The sequence below is a fragment of the Panthera leo genome, chromosome B4 (genome assembly GCF_018350215.1).
Source record: "Panthera leo isolate Ple1 chromosome B4, P.leo_Ple1_pat1.1, whole genome shotgun sequence".
NCBI classification, from domain to species: domain Eukaryota; kingdom Metazoa; phylum Chordata; class Mammalia; order Carnivora; family Felidae; genus Panthera; species Panthera leo.
The window spans coordinates 112,960,880-112,979,104 of NC_056685.1; positions in this window are offsets into that span (position 1 = coordinate 112,960,880).

Here is an 18,225-nt window from a genome sequence, read left to right on the forward strand (position 1 = left end):
GATGGCATTCTTGATGCCCTCTTTTTCTCACATCCCATTTCATATTCCACATTTTGCCATCAAATCACATGGGCTCTATCTTCATGTTGTATTAAAATGCTCCCAGTTCTCCACCACGCACAGTACGAGCCACCATCGTGTCTCCCCTGCACCACTGGAATCTCACCTCCTACTTGGTTTCTCAATTCTATTTTGCATCCTTTAGAGTGTATTTGCCACATACATAATGGCCATAATTATATTTTAAATCATGGATCATAGCAAGACTGTGATTAGCAAGACCAACCATCGTCCTTCATCCCATGGCTCCCTGTGTCATTTGGAACTTAGTGCAAAGGCCTCACCATGGCCAGAAAACCCTCCATAATACAACTCTTTCTTAGCACCATCACATCAGCTTCCTCATAGTCTTCAAATCAAACCTGCCTCCCCTCTTCCACCACTCCCAGAATCTTGGTGTTCTCTCCAGAAACTTAGAGGATACTTTCCCAGAGAGTCCCAAGGACAATTCCACCATGCCATTCTCCCTGTCTCCTCTTAGGAAAGACCATTTCTTTCTACATCATAAAAAATGAAAAAAGAGCACACTCCCTTTTGTTTTGTTCTTATTTTATTGTTTTCTCTTAATCCTATAATAATATTCACCTGATATTATGCAATGTTACATACTTGTTAATTGACTACCCACCTCTCTATAATATACATTTCACGTCTGTTTGTTTACCTCAGTATCCCCAGTACCTAAAATAATGTCAGGAAAAAAAACCTAGAAATTCAGAAAACATTTATTGAATAAATAAATTAGAACAAAAATGCACCCTAAATCTGGTTATCCCAGGGTTACCAAGTGGCCTCTATGTCAACTAAATAGAGATTTTTGAGAAAATCTTCAGTTTGCTACATAATGTAGAGAAGATCATGCTGGAATTTTATCCTAGCTCTGGCTTGTTCTTTGCTTCTTACTTGCTACTTTAATATGCTAGGGGATTGGAGTGGACACTAGTGGCAATGAGAAAGTAGCCAACTCCCTGCACTTATGTTTTTTTTTCTCTATAAGTTTACGATATATTGAAGAACAAGACAAGGCAAACATTCAGTAGAAATAGGATGTTACTGTAGAATTAGACAGTAAATGATAAGTCCTACCAATATATGTGGTAAAAGAGTTCTTAAGTGTTTTTCCACTTTGGTGAGTTCCCTATTATTCAATCATCTTGAAGGTTTTTCTAAATCAACTTAATATTTTCTCTTTTCTTTTTTTGAGGACAGTATTGGTTGTGATGGTACTGACTTCTGGGGAAAAACACTACTCTATTTGTTTTATTAACTTCAACTTAAAAATACATACCTTAATTGCTACACAAAGAATGTGCCATGCTTTTGCCATAACAGCTACATTTCTTGTCTATGAGCAAATTGCTCTTGGAGCCACAACTGAATAATCTATGCTGAAATTCTGCTTCACATTGTAGCAGCAATAAAATTTTGCAATGTTTTGTTTTGCCTACCAATTGAGTAGAGCAGTCTTAGGAAGAATTGTTAAGACTAATTAAGCCTGTGATATTTCTCTTTTTTTAAATGATTATTTATTCATGAGAGAGAGAAGAGTACACACGACAGCATGGGAAGGGCAGAAAGAGAGAGAGAGAGTCAGAGAGAGTGAGAGAGAGAGAGAGAGAGAGAGAGAGAGAGAGAGAGAATTCCAAGCAGTCTCTGCACTGTCAGTGCAGAACCTGATGTGGCACTTGAATCCCATGAACCAAACCATGAGATCATGAACTGGGCCGAAATCAAGAGTCGGATACTTAACTGACTAAGCAACCCAGGCACCCCAAGTCTGTGATATTTCTATGATACTTGCAAATATAACCAACTAATTTTGCCCAGATTATCCTAATTTCTCTCTAACATGTCCATAGTCCTTGATTTACGGAATGAATACATTAGCCCAAAATGTACCCTATTTTTCTGATTCAAATTATCCTCAGACAGTGCCTATACAAATAAAATAAAATAAAATAGACCTTTGAGGTATGTATATAGATAATTCAAGTTTAGGGCACATTTGTATGATTTGTTCTCATGTGTCAACACATCATTCATATATATACATATACATACATACCACACATATGTTATTGACATGTGTGTGTACCAAATTCATAAATTCATCAACTCAATAAATATTTATTAAGCACCTATAATATGCCAGGCAGTGTTATAAATCCTAAGGATATTGCAGTAAAGAAAACAGACAAAAATATTCCCGGAACTTAGTTTCTATGAATGAGGGGAAGGAGGTAAGACACATAATAAATGAGTAAAATATAAAGCTGTTAGATGGTAATAACTGCCAAGGAGAAAAGATAGAGCAAGAAAGAGGAATATGAAATAGGTGTAGTGTAATTGCAGGAAGAATAATCAAAGGCTGTTTCACAGAGAAGGCATATTTTGGGAACCACATAACAAAACATAAGGGTTCTAGATATTCAAATATCTGGGGGAAAATCCCTCTTGGGATTTCTATAAGAAATTATACTTACAACAATATATACAACTATAAGAAATTATCTTCCATTAATTTAAATGAGGGAAAACTGAAGGACAAGTAGGAATAAGCAGTTGTCCTATCACTAGTTTAGTTTGGTCATGTTAAATTTGAGATGCTTTTTTGGCATTCAAGACAGAGACTTTCAAATAGGCTGTTAGATATACGAGTGTGGAGCTGAGGATTAAAGTCCATGCTAAGGAAATAAATGTTCAATATCTAAATGGCAATGGAAGTCATCAGAGTGGATGAGACCACCAAAGGGCAAATATAGATTGGGAAGAAAGAGGTCCATGGCCTGACCCCTGAGGCACAGCCCTTAGAGGACAGGGAGATGATATGGAATCAATAAAAAAGAATTGAGGGGCGCCTGGGTGGCTCAGTCCGTTAAGCATTCGACTTGGGCTCAGTCATGATCTCACGGTTTGTGAGTTTGAGCCCGACGTTGGGGGCTCTCTGCTGACAGGTGAGAGCCAGGAGCCTGCTTCAGATTCTGTCTCCCTCTCTCTACCCCTCCCCCACCCAAGCTCTGTCTCTCTCAAAAATAAAAATAAACATTTAAAAATAAAATAAATAATAAATAAATAAATAAATAAAGATTTGAGAAGGAGTATCTATAAAGGTAACAAAATGCAGCAAATATTTTCCTGACAGAGTGATCTGGATGGGTAAGATGAAGCCTGAGAAACGCCCACTGAGTCTAGCAACACAGAGCTTGTCTTAAGCATAAAATATGTTGTTTATCCAAATGATTCCACGTGTTAGGAAAAAAATGAATCCTGAAAATACTATGACAAAACAATATAATTATTCACTTAATTCTTTATTATGTCTATTGCTGCTTCAAATTTACCTAGATTGGGAGAAGACACTTACAAATGACATATTGGATAAAGGGTTTGTATCCAAAATCTATAAAGAACTTATCAAACTCAAAAAAACAAATAATCCAGTGAAGAAATGGGCAGAAGACGTGAAGAGACACTTCTCCAAAGAAGACATACAAATGGCTAATAGACACGTGAAAAACTATTCAATGTCACTCATCATTAGGTGAATACAAATCAAAACTACACTGAGATACCACCTCACACCTGTCAGAATGGCTAAAATTAATAACTCAGGAAACAACAGATGCTGGTTAGGATGTAGAAAAAGGAGAACACTCTTACACTGTTGGTGGGAATGCAAAGTGGTGCAGCCACTGTGGAAAACAGTACAGACATTCCTCAAAAAGTTAAAAATAGAAATACCTTATGACCCAGCAATTGCACTACTAGGTATTTACACAAAGGATACAAAAATACTGTTTTGAAGGGCACATGTAACCCAGTGTTTATAGCAGCACTGTCAACAATCGTCAATTTATGGAAAGTGCCCAAATGACTGATGAATGGATAAACAAGATGTGGTAGGTATATACAAAGTAATATTACTCATCCATCAAAAAGAACAAAATCTTGCCATTTACAATGCTGTGGATAGAACTCGAGTGAATTATGCTAAGCGAAATAAGTCAGAGAAAAACAAATACCATATGATTTCACTCATATGTGGAAGTTAAGAAATAAAACAGATGAACACAGGGGAAGGGGAGAAAAAATAAAATAAGATACAAACAGAGTGGGAGGCAAACCACAAGAGACTCTTAACTACAGAGAACAAATTGGGGGTTGCTGGAGTGGAGGTGAGTGCGGGGATGGGCTAAAAGGTGATGGGCATTAAGGAAGGCACTTGTGATGAGCACTGGGTGTTATATGCATGTGATGAATCACTAAATTCTACCCCTGAAACCAATACTACTAAGAAACTTGAATTTAAATAAAATCTTGGAAAGACAAAAATCAAATTTACCTAGATTGGACTCTGAGCATAAAGGCGTGTAGATTAATACCAGCATCTGACAATTTCATATGAATCACCATCTTTAAAATGAATTGCTGACACTGGTAGAGCCTTTAATGTTTACAGTAGCTTCCAAGTACATTATTGAGTGTGCAATATTCAACATATGGGAATATTATCATTATTAATGTCATTTTACAGATGTGGAAAGTGAGGTTCTAGAGGATGTGGAGACGAGTTTCACTACACATGCACTGGGAAATGGAATCTAAATCCTGCCATCTGGATCCCAAAGCCCATTTTTATCTTATACCATAGTACTTATACCACTGACTCAGCAGAATATGTATGTGTATGTATGAACCCCTGTGTGTGTGTTTATATATGTATTTGTGTATATATGCAGGTATGTGTATGTATGTTTGTGTATATACAGTTGTCACTGTTTCTGCTTTTTTATTGATCTACTCATATTCTCTTAATCATTTCCCCCATGACCATCAGCAAACAAGCACCTGGGAATGATATAGGGATCGCAATCTCTGTTGCAGCAGGTAAGTGCTTTGGAACCAGGGGTTATATACTCCAGCTGTCATAATTTCTGCTTATGTGACCTTCATGTGGTTCCTGGCTTAATTCCTTTATCTGTACAATGCAGATCATCACACCTATTTTCAAAATTTTAGGCCGTCAAAACACACAATGTGTAAATTTGTCCACTAAACCTTTCTAAGGCTAGACTAGTTACATGAGCGTGCTGTTCCTCCCCACCCCTTCTTAGCCTTTATCACACCCATTGCAACTGTGAGTCTTCCACATTAGCATTTTGAAGGCATTCACTTTTGCCATTTTCTCCCATTTTGTTCCAAGAATATAGTGAAATGATGGCTATGAGATGAAAGAACAAAGCCTATGGCAAATGTTATGACAATATTATTAATGTTATTATTATATCATCCAGAGCCACAAAAACCAAACCAATAATTCCTGTCCCAATGACAAGAGAGTTGATTGACAGAATTGCATTGCCACAAGCATTTTGCATCTAATTTGGACCTTTAATCTGTCATATGAGCATGTTAATTAATGATAGCTCAAAGATAACTGACCAGTGCTCTGAGAGCAAATTATTTTTAAACTAATCCCACAGGTTGGCAAAACTCGAATTAAACATATTCAACTTCAAGTGTACATTCACTTATCCTTACTGTAAAATCTCATGTTGTCCAAGCTTCTGGAGTTTTTCTTTTAATATACATATTTTATACATTTTAATATTATATTTTAATAGATTAAATAATGCATTTAATACATTAAATAATAACACAATAAATAATAAAACATTTTTAGTATTAAAAGAAAAGCCTTTTCTTTTAATATACATAAGCTGATATGAAAGTAGAGTTGAATACACAGTGACTTGTAAACAAATACTTTTTAAGAGAACTAAAGAATAAATAAATGTGCCAGTGATAATTACTAGCAACAACAAAGATTAAAATACACAAATATTTTTCTAGGCTATCAAATACCAGGAGAATGAAGGTTCTTTCTTTTTTCTATAAAGAACATAATCTTTTTTATAACTGTGTGTGCATGCTGTGAAATCTTTTTCCCTTATTAATTTCCTTTTTACACCCAGTTTTTAGACAGCCGAAAATTATGAGTTTACAGAACAAGATGTACTTTCAGTTCTTATTTTATGGCCGAGTACTATGGCATGCACTATTATGAAAACAATTCTATACTATGCTTTATTATATTATATTGTGCAATTTATATTCAGAAGATACTATCAGCACCAGGGAACAGACAGAATTAATAAAAGACACAGTATTCCTGTTGTCCTAATAGTTATTAAAATGAAACTTCCCAGAAGACATTTACAGTGTCTTTTCAAAGATATTCTGCATACTTTGACAGATCAATTGGGGCCTCTGCATATGAATAGCAACATCATAGACCTTAGAGACATGCACTACTATGCTGGGAAGGATCTTTATGATTATCCAGGCTGACTTCCTCATTTTACAGGTGAGGACACTGAGGCTGAGAGAGTATTCATGACTAAGTCCTGGCTAGAACTGAGGTCCCTTACCATCTAATCAAGGATTCTTTCCACTGTTACTGTCAATAATGGTAATAATCTTGTAGGGCACACAGGCATTACCAAATATATCCATATCATCCCTAAATGGCTCTAAAGGCAGACAAGAATCATGTAATTTTCACCATTTCCCAAAGGAAATACCACAGTCTTGAGGGGGAATAACTAACTCAGTTACTATTATCTTGGTTATTCATCTGTTTACATTTTTTTTTGTCTGTCCCTTGATAGAATATAAGTACCATAAAAGCAGGAAGCATGCTTATTGGGGATATTGCTGAAATAATTCCCTATGCTTAGAACATGTCTAACACATAATTAATCCAATAAATATTTGTTAAATACATGAATATAAATTCACTAGATATGATAAAATGTACAGTCAAGAATCACACACACGTGCACACACATGCACACACATACACCATAAGGCAGAATATACTAACTGACATACAAATGGAATTAATAAGCTGTAAGAAAATTGAAACAGTCACTATGACTCTTGCAGTAAGGAGTGTATAAAAATTACTAAGTACCTATGAAGCTTCAGTAATGTGACAAAGTTTGAAAAACATAAAGGACACATCAGAATTTTGTGACACCCTCCAGCTATGCTGACTAGCCTTGGGTACTGGAAGGTAAGGACGGGCAGAGTTGATACAGGGAAGCTGAGCCTGTCTGAAGCTTGCAGGGTGAATAGAAGTCATGATAAATGGTAAGAGTATTTCGGAGGTTAACAGGATGCAACCTGAGAATGGTTAAAAGGTGTTTGAGAAATAAACTGACTCTTTTTAGAGGTGTAGAGTAAAAAACGGTAGACAAATATTAAATAAGAGACGAATTATTAGTAACAGATTGGCCATAATACATGGTCATGAATTTGTGAAGAGACGGTGGAAAGAGGGGAATGGAAGAATGGGAGGAAGGAGAGAAGAAAGGAAGGGAAGGAGGGGTGGGATGGAGAAGGAAAGGGAGGGAAAAGTAGAGAGAAGGGACAGAGGATGAAGGAAGGGGAAAAAAGTGAAGAAAAGAACTATGTGGGGGACACTACTCTACACTCAGCAGTGGACACACGACACTTTCACATACTTTTTTTTTATTTAATCCTCACAACTCTCCATTTTTAGATAAGAAAATTAATGCTCACAGGAGTTGTCAGCCTTCCAAATAACCCTAAAGTCAAGTCAAGATTCAACGGGATTCTATCAAAGCCAAAGCCATTTGTTACACTCACTTTCAATCCATTTTGTACAGTTACTCTACACATTTAATTTTTTTATTTAATTTAGGCCTTAATGGTTATAGAGTACCTTTAAGTATCATTTATTCTGTCTTTACAATAACCTTGTGAAGGTGTTCTTATTCCTATTTTATAGGTAAAGAAATGGAAGACCAAACAAGTAGCTTAATTTGTCTAAGAACACATGGAAATCAAACCCATGTTGTGGTTCTCAGCTGATGGTCCTTTCTACTATGACATATAGTGAAATCCATTACACAGTTCATAGCACATCAACATCCACAGAGTGCCAGGTATCCCCCAGGAACTTTCCACATTTGGTCTTTTCAAAACACTTGGAAAAGAAGCATATTTTCTTGCATTTCCTAGAGAACAAAGTGGCACATATCTTTGCTTCTAGCTCCTCTATAAAAACAGGAAAACATACATTTTTTTTAAATTCAGAGAGGAGAAGAGGAAGACAGAGAGGGCGACATTTTACTTATCTAGAAATGCTCCATCATACCTCATCTCAAGTTAACTAGACATTACTTTACACTTTCCTCCACCACTCATGATCATCTTTAGCTACATTCAGCAACTTATAAAATCTTGAGGAGTTCCTTTAGAACAGTAATAAACCCAGAGTCAGTATAAGCCTAGGTTTTTTACCAACTCATTCGATGACTAAGATAATTCCTCGGCTTCCTTCTCCCTCATCAACCTATGCTACTTGTCAAGGCACTGGGAAATATAGGGCAGAAGCAGAAAGATGGTGATACTCCTCATCTACAAGATGTTCTTACAGATTTGTACAGATTTCAACATTAGTATGACATTCTTTCAACAATGTGTTTTTAAAAGTTAAAAGCAGAATTAAGTTTATTTTGCAAATTTAGAAGATAAAGAGTTTTCCACAAACACAAATAATGCTGACACTTTACTGATACCTCACCCAGATTTCTCATAAATTCACAGACATAAATTCTAAATATTTACAGACATTTGTCTGAGAGTACCCTTCCCTTCCCCTTCTGCTTGTCTTTGGTAAAGCCTTCCCCAGCTTCCAACCCAGAATTAATCTCCTTCTGCAGCTTCTAGAGAACTTTAGATTCCCACTACCGTAATATTTAAAATATATTCTGTATTTATTTGCTGATGAATGTCCCATCTAGATCGCAAGTTTCCTTAGATCAGGGTTTAAGTTCCTTTACATGCAGAAAGTGTTTAATAAATGCCTGTTTAATGCAGAGATTAATTCCAGTATTATTTCATATGGTGAAAAGGAGCAATGAATTCCAGAAAGAGCAGGAAGTAGAGGTGGTGAAATTGAATTTTTTAAACTGGCTATCTAAGTATAAATTGGGAGAGCTTCAGGTTAGCATGAGCATACAACAAAAATGTTAAAAAGAGTTTTAGGGGTGCCTGGGTGGCTCAGTCAGTTAAGCATCCAACTTTGGCTCAGGTCATGATCTCACAGTTTGTGAGCTCGAGCCCCACATCGGGCTTTGGGCTGACAGTTCAGAGCCTGGAGCCTACTTCAGATTTTGTGTCTCCCTCTCTCTGCCCCTTCACCGCTCACACTCTGTCCCCCTCTCTCTCAAAAACAAATAAACATTTAAAAAACTGTTAAAAAAATGTTAAGAGTTTTGGTAGCAATAACAATACATAACTTATTTAGTGCTTGGCAAAGGTCTAAATACTTGATAAGCAATAACATTTGTTAGAAGAACTCCATAATGTTATTACTGGTATATTATTTTTAATTATTTTTATCAACATATGCAAATTGGCATGTTAATTTTACATAATTATGTAATTAATATTTTAAGTATATAATTTAAAATATATTCTGAATATTACTATTCTCATTTTGTTTTTTTTTATTTTTATTTTTTTTTACTATTCTCATTTTATAGATGAGAAACTGAAGTATACAGAAGTTAAATAGTTTGCCTCAACATCCTAGCATGGCTAAGACATGGTGCAAACCGCCCTGGTAAAATGGTTAAAATGCACTGTCTCTATGGTTAATGCACACAGGCTTAATAGGATGTGGGAATGAGTTTTTAGGTTCCTGAAGCATACCGCTCTTAGAAACGAGAGCAGCGGTCAAGTGCATCGAGAAGTTCTTCCCCATATATACCCACAGAGTTTTACTTACTTGCAGTCTTCTAAACCAAAATGCTGCCTAGAGTCCACATTTTACGGAAATTTCTTGGGTACCCAGTTTCTGTATCGCATCCAGGGATGGATAGGGGTACTGCAGCAGGAAGGGAGAGGTGAATAATACCTCCTTCTCACTCCAGCAGTCCAGCCATAACATACTCTTTATATCAAGCCGGCCAGCTCCCATGTGTGGGAGGCCTTGGACCTGACCCTGTGTGTTCCTACCTTGTCATTTAGACGAAGGGGTGAAACTGAATTTCTTTATATGACCATATCTCTGGTACAGGAGAGCAATATTCCATCATTCATTCATTCATTCATTCATTCATTCCCTCAATGTTCTATGTCCATATGTTAGTAAAGAACATTCATTCATCATTGATTAGGACCATTAATACACTCATTGTTTTGTGCCCATTTAGTTGATTAAAAGCAGTCATTCACTGTTGATTAATAGCATTTATTCATTTTGGTTAGGAGAATTTATCACTTGGCATTCTCTGTTCATACAGCTGGTTAAAAGTGTTGGCTCTCCTGTTAGACCGTTTCTATTTTTGGCTATACAGTTTCCTAGTTACTTTACCTTGAACAAATTCTTTTCTGCTTGCCTCTAAAACTTATTTTCTTACTTCAAACCCAAGGAAAATAATACTTTTCTCATAAGATGGTTTAACAACTAAAGGAGATGATACAAGTAAATCTCTTAACACTATCTGGGACCTAGATAATGTTCAGTAAAGTGTAGCCATAAATATTAATTACAATCTACTTTTATAATAATGATAACAACAGTAAACACACTCTATTAGATAAATTAAATAAAAGATAAATTGACACACAGTCCTTGACTGTAAGGAACCTACGGTATAATGTCACCAGAAACCCAGTGGTTTCAAAGCTAGAAGAAATTGGGTGGGAGATTAACCAATTAAAGACCTTGAATATTAATGCAGACTGCAAGTATTTGACAACAAAATATGAGATTATAGATAAATAGAAATAAAATATTTTGACATATATATATATACATACAAATAGCAATATTCAAAATGTTAATAAAGACCATTTTTGAAATTGGCTGATAATAGCAAAATGGAAATGGTAAAAATAAAATATACTGTACATGAGATGTCATAACTCACTTGATTATAAAAAAACACATTCTTCATTAAAAATAAGTCATGTGCATTATCTGTCCAGTGATGTGCAATGTCATTTAAGACATTCCATCATTCTGTGCTTGAGCACTCTTCTGTAATCTGATGAGGTGTCCAGGGAAGAGACAATGATAGCCAAGGCATTAAAATGTAATCAAGATATGCAAATTCATATCTAAATGTGATTTGCTGAGAAAAAGAAATTAATCTAGGCATGGTCAAATAAACAATGTGTAATATGGATAATTAATCACCAAATTAGCAGCTGCAGTCCCTTGAGGAAATTATGCAAATTGAAAAGGCCCCCATCCACTGACACAATTAGACCACTTAATGGCAAATTCTCAACAAAATAACCCTGGGGAACATCACAAAACAAATAGCCCAATCAACCTTAGTGTCCCAAACTCCATTGCAATATTTAATATTATTTAATCTTGTTTCTTCTCAGTTTGAACTTATCCAGAAAGATTTAATCATATCTTGCGAGAAAATATTCTAAGATGCCACACTATGGTTCCATTAAGTGGTCCCCTCAAAGTCTAGTTTTCCCCTATCAGTCAAATATGTTGTTACTGAAATCTGAAATTGTGCAAACGATAACACTTCATAAATGAGGAAAGCCAATTACATATCTCCTGTCAGTAATAACAAAATCAAGGGAATGTTGATGCACCATGAAAACGTGTGTCCTCTGTGGGCCTGATGGCACCTGGATATTATATTAGCAGCAAAGAAAGGATCTCTACACTTCCCTGGTAATAAATGTCATCTCCGGGAAGAGTATTTTACCTCCAGGAAAGTTAGAGTGTCCTACGTCTGCCCTTGAAGTGTATAGAAAGTAATCCTACCTTTTTGCTCCCTCTGCTTCACCTGCACAAAGGTAGGTGACAAAGTTAATCCTATAGAACCCTTTGAGATTAACCCGAACAGAACCCATGAGATTCTGCTGCTAAATCCTTTCAAAAAAAATTGACTCCACCACTAGAGAGATGCCAAAACTTCCTGGATAAAAAATTACAGATCCTCCTTCCCCCACCCAAAGAAAAGGGTTTATTAGATATCTCATTATTATAATTTTATAATTATAATTGCTGAAAAGACCAGTCACAGAGAAGAAACTGTATTAGTACTGATTGTCGATGGTTTAGTTGTACCTATCATTTATAGACACCAAAAGGCTTCACAGCTCCAAGAACTGTATTAATGCTCTCCCTGGTCAAACTTCCTCAGTTTATTTGAGAATCACCCTATGTAAGTTAACTCCCCAACGTCATACCTGAGTGACAAGTGTTCCAGCATTCTGACAGTGCCTACTTCCATCTTGGTATTAAATCTTGTTTATGAATCAACAGTGTCTCTGACTCCTTTTATACGAATTTCTTCTCTGAGAAACCATTATTATTCATTTCCTAATTTTTCACCTTTAGAATTTTGGAGTCAATCCGGATCAAACATTGATTCGTCAAGTGAACCTGATGACTGAGTTCTTCCTTCCATAACCCAGAAATTCTATACAGAGAGATAGCATTGTCTATTTTGACCCCATACCTTTACATCAATATGACCTATTGACTTAGCCCATTCCCAGTTAATGCCCCCCTAACACTTTTCCATAATGAACTAGGATTCTTCAGTGGTTCAAAGCACTCTAGCTTTAATTACTAGATCACAGTGAGCACTGGCTCCATTGCCCATGTGTAATCTCCTTCTAGCCCTTTAGATCTCATCTTCATACCTGATTTCTCCAGTTTTTTAATTTCCTTTGTGACTAAAGAACTTTGGCTAAGACTATTACAGTCCTGGTTTTATCCTTTACTGCATCTATAAGCTTGAACCAACATTGTTTGAAACACACTAGGTTAGATAACTTCTAATCATAGTTCCACTACTAAAATACTTAAACTCTGGATCCTGATTTTATGGTTGATAAAATTAGGATAATAGTATCTGTTCCATCTTTCCTTAGAGCTGCAGTAAGTATAGCATGAGCTGAGGTATGTACGTACATACGTACGTATGTATGAATATTCTTTGTAACTTACATAGTATACCAAAGAAATGTACTGTGATTTCCGGACATGGTCTCAATTACCACATCCCATATGATAATATACGGCTGCAAGAAATACCTGGCTATACAGAGCTGCATTAGTTGGATATTTCCTTTAAATTTTTTTAAACTTCATACCCTTGAATTTTTTGTACACTAAGATATAAAATCCCAGGGTTTTGTGACATTTCTTTGATCTGGGAGAAGAAAATAACATACGAAATCCTACCTAAGGAAGGAGTCAGAAACATCAAAGCAGATAAGTACAGTGTGAGAAAAAAATGTCCATCCCCCCAAACATGTTGACTGGAAATTTGTATTGTCGCAAAGTACTGGTATCAACCACATTCTTTCAGAACAAAATCTAAAGGCAGGGCTATGAATCAAGAAAAAATAAGCTGAGCAGAAAAACTGGAAGACTGAATTAGAGATTTGATCATTTCTACTCTCCAACTAATTTTAAATATTGCTTTGCATCAGGCTTCAACACAGAAATACACACGCCAACACATGCAGACATACACATATCCTATACACCCATCCAGATGCCAAAGAAATCTTGATAATAAAGTATATAAACTGATTTTCTTGATGAGAGATTATAAAATAAATAAGAAGCAGACAGCTTACTTAGTACCCCCACCTGACACATTCTACAGGAATAAATTGTGATGGAGAGAACCTCATTCTCCATGTTAATTGGGTCAAGGCCACATGTCCTTGATTCCAAGAGAAGTTAGAAAAACGTTAAGCTAGAGAATATTTGTTATTTTAGTCACAGGATGACAAACATAAATTTAATTTTTTCATTAACTTAATAAAGCTACCATTAAAAAAATAGTATCATGTAAAGAGACCAAACTGGAAGGTAATATACAGTCAAACTATCAAAGAATAGAAAAATAAAGATCTAGGAAACCATGTAAGTAATTGGCAGCAAAATCTTAGTTTTTGCTCCTTTGGCATCATGCTTCCTAATTGTTCTTCCTTTCTTCATTTCGTCTGGGGTTTCTACCCATTCTCTCTCACATGTAGCTTTTTGAGGAAATGATGATGATGATGATGATGATGATGATGATGATAATGATGATGATATGTTTGATTTGAGAGAAAGATAAGGAAGAAATATTCAAGCACACCTAGTGTTTGCCTTAGTTTTGGGTAAGCACAAAGCTCATGAAGGAAGTCTTTAAATATAGAAATATACTTGTTTCCTATAATTTGAATCAGAAGATAGTATAGCAGCACCATACTTTGGGGGGTAAACAATAGAATAAGTCCACGTAACATGATTTTTTGCTTGTGTATTCCCAAAAGGTACTTTTATAAAAAAAGGAGTATTTGGTAAAGAGTCTTGTCTACACCTCAAAAATCAGTACATGACGCCAGAGTCTATTATGAACTTTCAGCCTGCTTAATTAATTGCTTGGATCACTTTGTAGTTAATTAATATAGACTCTATTGTGAAAATGCCTGAGAATCCCTAAGGAAATAGCCTGTGCAGATAGGTCATCAGTATGAAGGGCAAAAATCAATAGGAGTTTTCTAGAACTGAGACATAAAAACAGGCTTTTCTTCATTTAGGCAAAGAACATAGGATCACTCCCCAAATAAAAACTGCCTCACGTGGTCCAAAAATAAAAGTGTCTGGTTTTCTAGCTTTGGTACAATTGATTTTCATAAACTACCTACATACCTTTTACTTTTTGAAGTTCAAATATCATATTGGAAATATTTAGGGCTCACCAAATATCCCAAGTACTTGTCTATATTCCCCAACACCCCCACCAGACCCTCTAGGAATGAGGGTTTGGGTCACCACCCCAGGTAAAGAATGCACCAGGCTCAGCCTGCTGGTGCTTGCTGAAGCCAAAGAGAATATAGAATGAGAAGTAGAAGAAGATAATTACAATTACGAGCTACAACCATGTAACCAGTTACAGAAACAAGAACTGAAATTGTCAAGAATATTTCCTATTTATTTTGTTATGAATATGTTTGGGGGGGGCATGGGTATGGGTGTGTGTGTGTGTGTGTGTGTGTGTGGCAGAAGTATACAATTTTAAGCAAGTATCTATTTTCTTTCCCCTCTTATTCCCTTATCATCTAACATAAGATGTATTGATTTTATATCATAGAGTTTAAGTACTGTTAACCTTATATCATATTTAAATTACAGGATACCAAGGAGAAGAGTAAACCTCACTCATAGATTTTACGTCCTCTTCTGGGGAAGAGGTTATGTGTCTTTGGTTGTAAGCAGGATTGTTGTATCATATTTGGTAGAATAATGATCTTGTTATTACCCTTATTTGAAAGTTAAATATGGGTTAAAGAGATGTGTATAAGTGCCTGGTTGACCAGGGGTAGACATGTTAATTTTATGTGTCAACTGGACTAAGTCATGAGGTGCCCAAACATGTGGGTGTTTCTGTGAGTGTGCTTTTGGATGATATTAACATTCAAATTCGTAAGTTACACCAAGTAAAGTAGATTGTTCTCTCTAATGTGAGTGGGCCTCATCCAATCAGTTGAAGGCCTAAACAGAAGGAAAAGGCTGATCCTCCCCAGAGTAAGGGAAAGAATTCTTCCTGCCTGATTGTCTTTAAACTGGGACATTATAGTTTATTTGTTTGTTTGTTTGTTTGTTTTTCCTGTACTTGGACTAGAATGAAACCATTAACTCCCCTGGTCTCCAGCTTGCTAGTTCAGCCTGCAGATCCCAGGACTTGCCTGTTTCCATAATCAAGAGAGCCAATTCCTCATAATAAATTGATAGATAGATAGACAGACAGACATATAGATAAATCAATCTGTATTCTATTACTTCTTTCTCTCTAGACAACCCTGACTACAGATTTTGGTACCAAGAGTGAGGTACATCCTCTATCCTTCCCTTCTTTCCTCTGTTCCAGTGAACATGGAAGCCATGGCTTCCACATGGCATAACTCAAAATGGAAGACATCTGATCTGCAGCAGACTTCCCCTGAGTGAGAAACAAACCTTTATATTGGCACATCACCCAGAGAGCTACCACAAAGTTTCCTAACACAATATTTTGAGATCTAGGCTTCATTCTGACTATGTCTAGGGCCTTGAGATTAAAACTAAAACAGGCTAAAATGTGTAATCCTAAATATTAGGCCATATCTTGATAAATACAAATGAAACTACAATGAAATTGATAAACCAATATTCCTATAACTGCTCTCATGCATGCAGAACCACCAGGCTCTTTATGATCCCCACATGTTTTCTAGGACATCCCCCAAGGAATGCTACAAGTGTGTTTACAACTCAAGCCAATCTATGAGCTCCAGTGTACGTGTGGTGCCCATCACATTCTACTTCTGCTCTGTATCTTGCTTTTGAAGAGTGATGCCTAACAAATCATTTAAAGAGACTATTCGTTGCTGCTACCTTGATAACATTTGCAACAAGAAGGTTGCCTCTGAATGTTGTCAAAGCTGCAATGTGGGTTTTCAGGATAGGGAGATAAGAACTGACTTCTCCTATTTGTTTGCTATTTTTTGTCTTCTGGGTCCCCAAACAGAATGTGCTATATACACAGATTTCCAAAGCCTCTCATCAAAATAGCTTCTCCAACACTAAGTGATCAAAAACAATAATAAAGTTTTACGGAACAAAAGCTATGCTACGGCCCTCCATTTATGTCCCTCTCTATTCCAACAAAATTGCTTTTATTTTCTTGAATCAGAAAATAAAAGCCCACATAGAGTTCAGTGAATGCACACATATATTGATGGATGGTATAGGCCAATATAAGGAAGAAAATTCTCTTTTACTATATTAAAAAGTAAAAGCTATTTTTTTCACTCACATGACTTGCAGAAGACATGACTCTTTTTCTTAATTACTCCACATTTTACCTAATACCTCTTTATCCCTGAGTATCATTCTGATGAGGTACTTCTCACCTTTTCTATGAGCATTCTAGGACATATGAGGAAATGCACACTGTTGCCTAGTCATCTGGATAGACTAAGCTACCTAAGCACTAAAATAAGAGCAAATTACAAAAAAATAAAAATAAAACAGTGATAGTTAATGCCCTCAAACATCAGAAAACAGCACAACTTTAATTATGCCCCTCCGTTGTGATTTATAATGTTTTAGGTCAGAGTAATTCCAAAGGAAAAATAAAAACTGCAACAGAGGGAACTGATTCTATATGCAACCTGCAATAAATTTTCCCATGAAATAGTTATAATGATGACATTTGTGTCTAATTATTATTTAAAACATAATGTCACCCAGCACTCAGGAACAGAGTGCTGAAAGTGAAAGTAAATTATGTGAAAGTGAATCCCTTCAGAAAAATGTTTTAATTAAGATAAAATTGCTCTTTTTTCCCCAAATTTCTAAATGATGCCATTTTACACTAATGATACATATATAGATCTATTTTCTAAAACATACATTTATATAAAAAACAGTATGTTAATCCTCATTATTGCCATGAATATGAAACTTATACTTGGAATACTGATGTTTTCTTTTATGTACTACTCTCCAGTTAATACACAGTGTGCTAGAGAGGATAGCGGTACGGAAATCAGCATTTCTCAAATGGCGTTCTTCTCAAAGGACTTACCAGATGACTTAATGCACAATGAGCATTTTTTCTTGGTTTTCTCTCATTTGCTGTCAAAAAGCATCAAGCAGCAGCACCTGCACAAAGAGATTAGGAATGATAGAATTTCTAGGAGCTCATATTAACAGGAAAGCACACAGTGACAAGACAACACAATTTATTTTTAGTGTGGTTGCTTAATTAGTTATCATTTTTTAGATGACCTCCCCATGCTACCATATTGTCATCCTTCCAGCTCCCATCTTTTGCTTTTCAGGGAAAGTGTGGGGCTTGAGACCTGATGCCTGCATTTGGTTTTGATTATGCGCTAATGTTGGAATCTGATATTCTAGGGAAGTCTTGTTATTCTGATTGCTTACTTCACGTCCAAGATACTACAGGTCGGCAGCTGTTTTACTGAAGTAAATCTTTAGTATGCAGATTTTTTAAGAATTTCTATACATGCTTCTGTGAAATTTCTTTCACTTTTAGAAACTGTAAGCTTTCAGAGTAGGCTTTCAGATTTTTTTTT